Here is an 8,444-nt window from a genome sequence, read left to right as displayed (position 1 = left end):
AATTGTATAATGATAGGCCCTGTAGACAATCCATAGACTGATAGAAAGAGCAAGCCTAATTAGCAGGAATAAGTGATGACACAGGTCTATGCAGCTACTAGAATTAGAACAATATATGCACAGTTAACTGTTTTATATTTACATAGGTCATATACCTATTGTACAGACTTGGTGTTGACTTCATGTTTGAAATAAAATTTAAAACATTTGGGGTTCATAAGTCAGAGCAATTAACTTAGAAACATATTTGGTGCCATTGGTTTGCAGGGTGCTCAACTCAGTGAGAGATACCTCAAACTACTGAAAGATGGATGTTTTGAAAACATCACAGAGAATATTTGACAATGAGATACTGATTTTTATCAGCACTATAATATGCTATGCTCACTGTATCAAAATAGGAAAAAAAAGTCTGTTTTCATGTCAAATTATGATTCAGTTCTTGTCAACATATTAGCGATTAGGCCAGAGAAGCATATTGATATTCGCATTTTGTGGAACTAAAATGCACTATATTTATCAACTTCAGTGCTTTAAATTAAATATTGACAAGAAAAGATGGGGAAAAATTATTTGTTATCCCATCTGCCACTCAAAATGTCAAGTCTAAGCAATGCCATTTTCCAGTCTTTCCTGATGTGTGAGCATCATCAGATATTGTTTATTTTTGCTTTGTGATGGCATTAAGAAAGAACAGTCAAAACCATAAAGGTCAAGTTCTTCCTTCTGGTTTGTCAAGCTGTTTAATCCTCTTCAAATGGACTTGGATTTTGGGAGAGATGCGGATGACAGCAGTTTTAAGAGAACTGAAAACCAGTTCTGACATTGAAAACTTCTGGAGAAAACAAATTTTATCCATCATAGGGCAACGAAGAAAGTCATGTTATAAAAACTATGAAGGATTTATATAATGCTACATTTGTCATCATATGTTCCTAGCAGTTAGCAAGGATGAGTATGGCAATAGGGACCAGTTAGGCACATTAACAGAATGGCTGGATGCAGTTTAAACAAAGTGTCTCTGAACTTGCCCTGCTTTGAGAAATGGCCCTTTTACACTTTGACAGGAACACAACTTTGCATTAGTTCAAATGATAGCTAATGGTGGTTTGGAATCCAACATTGAAATTACAGTCCCATAATAATGACTGTGTGTGATCCATTCAATGATTATAACGGGATTATAGTCCATCATGGTGGGATAATATTATACAGACTACATATAGTTGGTACTTGGATTTATTAAAGGATCACGTCCCACCTTTATTTCTGTATCAACAAAACTCACTGAGCCCTTTGCAGGCAGGAACTGCAAAGGAAACTATCTTACATTTCCTTTCAAATTAGGTCATTTGGGAGATCGTTGCTGAAAAACTATCTACCTGTGTGAGATCTGATATAAAGCTTAACAGAGGTGCTTAGCCCAAGAAGAATCTTTTCTTGACGTTTGGTCATTAGTAGTTTGGAGTAAGAAAATTCCGTCTTTCAGTGGTTCACTGATTTTTATTAACTAAATTTTACTTATTAGAAACTGCTTAAAACTTAGAGCTCTTCATACAGATGCCACTGAGTTGGAAAGGCTAGCTGCAAGTGTCCCACAAATTCAGGACACGTGTATTGATTACACAACTCTGCAAGTTATCCATATCATTGTATTTTGGGGGTAAATACACATATATCTCCAAAACAGCATTAGGAGAGCAAGTTATTGCTAGCAGCAAACCTGTTTAATGACAAAAGAGTATGACTTCTGCAAGCTCAGCCTTACATACTCATTTGCAGATGCTAATGAGGTGGAAAATTAAAAAAGACAACAGTATGTGGGACTTGCTAATTCCAGCCACTCAAGTAACTTATTTTACTTGTCTAGATCTAAGATTTTCTTGGCCAGAGATCACCATGCTCCTAATTTAAATCACAGAAAGTGTGAAAGTGTAAATTATTGAAATTTGTTTTCACTTGGGGCTGTTTGGCTCATCTGTGAAGATGTGCAAGTTAATTATTGTTACTCTATTAGAACAATATCGCTAATGACATGAGCAGAAGGGAGAAGGGGCATGCAGCTGAAGTTATTGTCAGATTCTCTGCTGGTAGTGCTATTTCACCTGTTCTTGAGAACAAAATAACAAGTAGATCCTGATAAGTTAAGAAGTAAAATTGCAGTTTTTCTCAGCCCGCTTCACATAATAAATAACATGTTCACCATAAAGTCCAAAACTACATATCAAAAAGAGCAACAGATTTGTGTTGACTAAGTACCTGCAACAACAGAAATTAGATATGTAAAAAATGCATATTTGTATCTCAGTACTATAATCACTTCTCAATTAATTTATAGAATTGGGACCTTGGCTGAGCAGTCATTAGCTCAGTACAAAGAGAGGCACACATTTTGTCACCATTAGCCGAGTGGCTGAGTAACAAGCCATCTTTTCTTTCTTCAGATAGGTCTGAGAGGCTTATACACCCTTTTTTTCATCTTCTGGGCAGTGACAGAAACAGTAGTTATCACCATTCACAGAAGCATGCATCACTGAAGAGCCCTGCATGCTACAAGTACCATGCATACCCCTGTGCTACAGCTTCTGAATTCCAGTCCTGAGCCCAATACAAAATCCAGTGAAGTCAAGGAAACGACTTTTACCTGCTCTCATGGGCTCAGCTGCTTCGTGGCTTGACTTTCAAGATTCACAATCGCATGTGATCTCTTGTACTAGGCTCATCTTTGTTGGTGACTGAAACAAGACAATTGCAGACTTTGTTCTTTTTAATTTGCATGTTTACTTTCAAATCTGTACGTAGGTCTCAGTGTTCGAATGCTGCTTGACAGTTCCTGTTGGTTTAGACTCTGGGTCATGAGAGCAGAACTGAAGGGACTAAAATGGACACAAAATATTATGTTCAACCTTTATATATATATTTTTTTTTCATTTAAAACCCTGCAAGTTAAAAAAAGTGCATGTGACATTTTCCATTGACAGTGTAGTCTTCCCAAGTCCTACAGATATGATATGACTTTAATGACACAGTTACTATTTTTTGCCTTCCAAGCAATCATGATCGCAATGGAAGTGACAGTAAGAGATGCTCCCACTGAAACTGTCTCAGGAGATAAGAGCTTTAATGGAACAAATTCAACGCACCTTTGACACAATGAAAACACTATTAACAGTAACTAAAATGTATTCATAAAAGCAGTTTCTTTTCAAAAGCAAAATCCTCAGTATTTACAATTTTAAAGAAAGAAAAAATATCTGTCATGCTTTACATTGACATTGTGTTCGCCCTCCCCGAAGCCCTGCAGATGCAATGTGACTCTAATGGCACAGCTACCATTTTTTCTTTTCTAAGAAATTTTGATCTCAATGGAAGTGACACTAAGAGATGCTCCCACTGAAATCGTATCTCTGGGGATAGGGATTTCTTGGAATCAGTTCAATTTACCTATGACACAGTGAAAACGCTAGTAAGAGTAACTCCGGCATCTTCATAGCAGTGGCTACTTTTCAAATGCAAAATCCTCGATAGCTGAGACTTCAAAGTAAGGACAGCAAACACCACAGCTAGAACAGAGCCCTAACGTATTTTACAAAACTGAGCATGAACAAACAGGCCTGCCATCAGTAAGCCCATATTATATTTTGAAGAGAAAGCTAATAAAGTTTCCAAAATTCAACATAGCAGAACAAAAAATTTTCATTCCATCCCTAGTCTTTGTACCTAAACTCTGTGACAGAAAAGATCTCCATAAACTGCCTCTAATAAAAGGACAGTGTTTCTACTATAACTGCGAAAAGCAGAGGGGCCAAAGTGACTGCAAAATGCAAACCTAAGATATGAGGCGTGGCCACAGGGGAAAAAAAAATCAGTCACTGATGAGTCTACCATCAAGATCACACTCTGTGGTCTTAATCTACTAGTCTAAAGATTACTTCATGCAACTTAACCTCATAGGAACAAGGGAGGAAGGACAAGACAGGCAGTAGCATTCATTTTTGTGTGTCCTGTCCACAGGAGCTACATCTACACTATGATTATGGGTCATGCTTCCTGCAGATAAAGTGTTTGAAAATTTTAGCAGCAATCAGCTAATGATTTTTACTGCATAGGCATTAATGGAAATTTGTTTATATTCATAATAGCAGGCCTGAAAGACTTTAATGAAAAGATCAAAATGTTGTTTTCAGTACACAACATTATTTCCTCTGTCAAATCTCAAATTTCTCTCACAAACTCTTGACAGTAAACAATATTCCTGAAAAAAAAATAAACTGAAAAAAAAGCAACTGAAAGACACATATCAAGTTGGAACTATTAGGCAAACTTACATTGCTATGGACACCTTCCATCCTCACTTTATGACATGGGGCTTTACTGAAAACTCAGCATTTCACCTTTCTTGCAAAAATCTTCCTTTGGCACTAGCCTTCTGTCAGATCTGCCAGATTTTGTTATGTAATTTACGCTTAGCGATTCCATGTTTTCTGTGGCAGTCTGGTTTACAAGAACAAGCAATGTAACAGGAAGAAAATGCTGCATGTTACAGACAATTTATTTTTTTAATTTATGAATAGAACCAATCTCACTGCAATAACAATAATAAAACAAAACTAGTAGAAGTGGAGAACTTATAAATACAGTCATTGCTGACGTGCGAAAGATGACTCAGAAAATAAAATCTTAATCTCCTCAAATTAATGGGAGCTTAGCTGTTGACTTTTATGTGAATGGTATTTCATGCAAAGAGCAATAAATGTGTATTTTCGTGAGTGTTTGAGAATGACGGCAGTAACAAAGGCTCTCAGTGGCATCTCTTCTGGATGGTTACCACCCAAATAAAGAGAGCAAGAAAATAGACCACTAACAAGACTGTAGGTATTGTTACCAGTCTGCTGTCTCTTATATTAATTGGAAAAGATTAGAGTTCTCATGTGTTCTAATCTACAATAATGCATTCACACTATTTGTTTTCAGTTAAACAATTTAAAAAAAAAAAAAAAGAGAGAGAGAAAGAACATCACAGGTGCCAATCAGGAAAAGAAAAAGAAATAAAATGCCTTTCTTTTAACCCTTCTACATGCACTTAGATACAGATGTGAGAAGAACAGACATGATGCTATATAAGGACTTCATGATCCTCTGAACTCTAAGGCCAGGAAGACACTGGGGTACTGGTGGATGTTGGCATCCAATTGCTCTGCCCTCAGCCTGACTGCCCGCAGCGCCAGCATGCAATTCCTATTAACGAGGTCTATTCACTACACTCACCCTTGCCCCGTCACATCCCTTCCCACTTCCTGACATGTTGATTGCTAGGATGATAATCGGAATCTTCATATTTTTCCATGTGTAAAATTCCTCAGGATCACATTTTCAAAGAGGCCTCAGACTGATTGCTAACATTTCATCATCAGCTTTCATGTCTGAAACTCTGTACACACAAAATTCTTCCCATATTTGTACAGATGGAAAGAGCTTGCATCAATCAAGCAGTAAAGGAGCTCTCTGAACTGTGTGCTCCAACAGCATCAGTTGTTTAAAGTCCACAAAAGAGCTATGTCATGTTCTTTGCTGTTGAGCACTGCGTGGGAATTCATTGTCCTCTAGTTTTTCATGCAAAAGGTTGATAGTAAAAACTGTAAAAACACTCCGTACAGAGTGCTCAAAAAGTAGATTGCCAGCAGCACTGGAACAAAGATGAGTTCGTTTTTGCATTTATTTTTCCTCACCTTCCAACCCTCTTCCAACCTTTCTATTTATTTTCTTCAAAAATTTTTTATGTTCTTTTATACTTACTAAAATGCACTTTTACATTTACATTTGAAAATTGTCTTTGTGTACCATCTAAGAATTGATTTTGTGAATCAAAACAAAGAGTTGTTGGAAGGTCCTCATTAATGAATATGATTTTGGTAATAATTTTCAATGTTTTTACCTTGGTTTTATTTTATGTTAAAGAAAACATCTGTACACAACATAAATCTAAATTTCCATAATAAAATATATCTGTGTTTTGGGAGGAAAAAAAGATGAAAACACATACAAATGTTTGTTGTATTACTCTGGAGAAATGTCATTTTAAAGCACAAATAATATGATACGGCCAATGAACGATACTTTATCTACTGATCATCAGAGACAGATCTCAAGATGCCTCTTTGGATTCAAGCCAGAATCATGTGTCCAGAAAGTGATGAAACAGCCAGTATTTTGTGCTTCAAGTACCAGCTGAGTTGTACTGTACAAATGCTGGGCTCCCTTCCAAGCCTCCACAGGTGGCAAAACGGAATTGCAAGCTAGCAATTGTCCTGTGGTAAGGCTTCTCTTTTAGTCTGCACCCAAATATTTCCTCATTTTTAACTAGCTCAATGATCTAAGCTATTTCATACCATAATTTTTAACGCGTTATTTTTAAAAGAAATTATTTTAATCATAAAATATGCTACTTTACAAGCTGGACTAAGGAAGAGAAGGAAACTTCCCATTCATTTTTAATGAATACTTTTGGACTAAGAGGGAGTGTGACTTCCTAAGGGACAGTTCAGTGTTGCCCCAAGGCAAAAAGTTGGTCTCCCTTGGCCCTAGCCAAACCAATCCATTTAAAGTTAACTAGCTGTTGAACCTGAGTAGATACATGCATGTCCTTACATTCAGAAGCATATTTGTTATTAGGTTTTGTCATTCAACCTCTAATTAAAACAGAAACTCCATTTGTCCTCCCAACAGAAAATGGAGTACAGCAGGGAAGGCAAGTTCCTGTAAACAACCGTCTTTCAGGAGTGCAGGTTGGAGCTGGGTTTTGTCTCTCCCGTGCCGGAGAGCTCAGCCTCCAGCAGGAGATGGCTGGAGCTACTAGGTCCCTTCCCCCTGTGCCAGGCCCAGAGTTAGCATGTGAAGGGTTTGATCCTAAAGGAGACTGTGAAAAACAACTGCGTTCAGGCTTCTTTAAAACATTAGGTACCTTCAGCTGTTGATGGCACATGATAAAATGAACAGCGTGGAAAACTACACATAAATTCATAACAAAGGAGAAAAAGAGTCCAATTTGCTTATTTAATTATTTCAGCAAATATTGGTTCCATGTTTAATTCGCAGCTGCATCCTAAGTTATACAAATGGGTACACCCTCCTGAGAGGTGACATTCCCTGAACAAGGATGAACAAGATATAAGTCGGAGTAGTGCTGTTTCTTGTTATATACAATATCACTTAGTTCTACTGTGCGTCAGTGATGCTTTACAGACAGGTCTTATAGTATGTATGAGCACTGTGTCTTTGAACAAACATAGAAGTGTTTGCAGAATAGGCTCTCAGTTTGTGGTGGGATCTAGATGCATTGCTTTGGTAACATCAATGAGGACAACTTTCAGGAGAAATATATTACTGTATTAAATCCTCAAAAAGCCTAAAAAGTCATGTACAAGCAGTACTGATTCAGCATTACTTCAGAACAGAAACAGAATACCAATTATCAGTGCAGCAGACAGATACAACATGACAAATGCTTGAGACAAAAATGTCACAGAAAAACTCATGTTTCCTCTCTTTATAAAATGTTCTTTGTTTCTACCATGGGCTTCTTCCCTCCTTCAGTGATCCTAAAATAGTGAATTGAGACAGAAGGGAGAAACACATTAGTTGGCTGTGAGGGGGGAAAAAAAGCTGTACATATACAACAAGCATTTAGTACATCCAAAAATGGTTGCAGGTTATTGTGGATATAAGGGAAATTATCAGGCTTGTATTCAGCAGTGAAGCAGACAAAACATGCTGAAGTCATACTCTAAGGTCCTAGTCCTAAGAAAGACCAAATCTTTCTTGACTTTTGCACTCAGCATAACAGATAAGATTCCTTTTCCTTGCCACAGGCTGAAGTTGTTGCTAGCATAGCAAAGTAGCACTGAGAGTCAGAGTCTGTCATTAAACAGACTAATACCTCGTTCTGGACTAGATCCAGCAAAGCATTCAGCAGCTGTTTAACTTCAGATAGAGTCTTAAATATTTGTTGTACTGAGGCATCTGCAAATAGTCCTAATAAAATCAATGGAACTGATAGACAAGTAAGGAATTACTTGCATGTCATACTCAGAAATATAAGAAACTGGCTGAGAAACATTCAATGTTAAATATAGGTGTTTCTTTCACAAAGTCTTTAACGCAGCTAGGAAAAGTCCTTGCTCATTATTAATAGCAGAGAAGAAAGCCACTAAGGCCTGGTAGAAATAAACTGAATAGTATTTGGCTTCTCTCTTCTGACTTCCGTACCAGCCACTTGCACCATCTACAAGGTTGTCCTTTGTCATGGCTTAAGCCCAGCCAGCAACTCAGCCCCACCCAGCCGCTCGCTCACTCCCCCCCGGTGGGATGGGGGAGAGAATCGGAAGAGTAAAAGTGAGAAAACTCGTGGGTTGAGATAAAGACAGTTTAATAGGGAAAGCAAAAGC

Source organism: Aptenodytes forsteri, unplaced genomic scaffold (assembly GCF_000699145.1).
Source record: "Aptenodytes forsteri isolate BGI_AS27 unplaced genomic scaffold, ASM69914v1 Scaffold184, whole genome shotgun sequence".
Classification (NCBI taxonomy): Eukaryota; Metazoa; Chordata; class Aves; order Sphenisciformes; family Spheniscidae; genus Aptenodytes; species Aptenodytes forsteri.
This window is presented reverse-complemented; position numbering follows the sequence as displayed.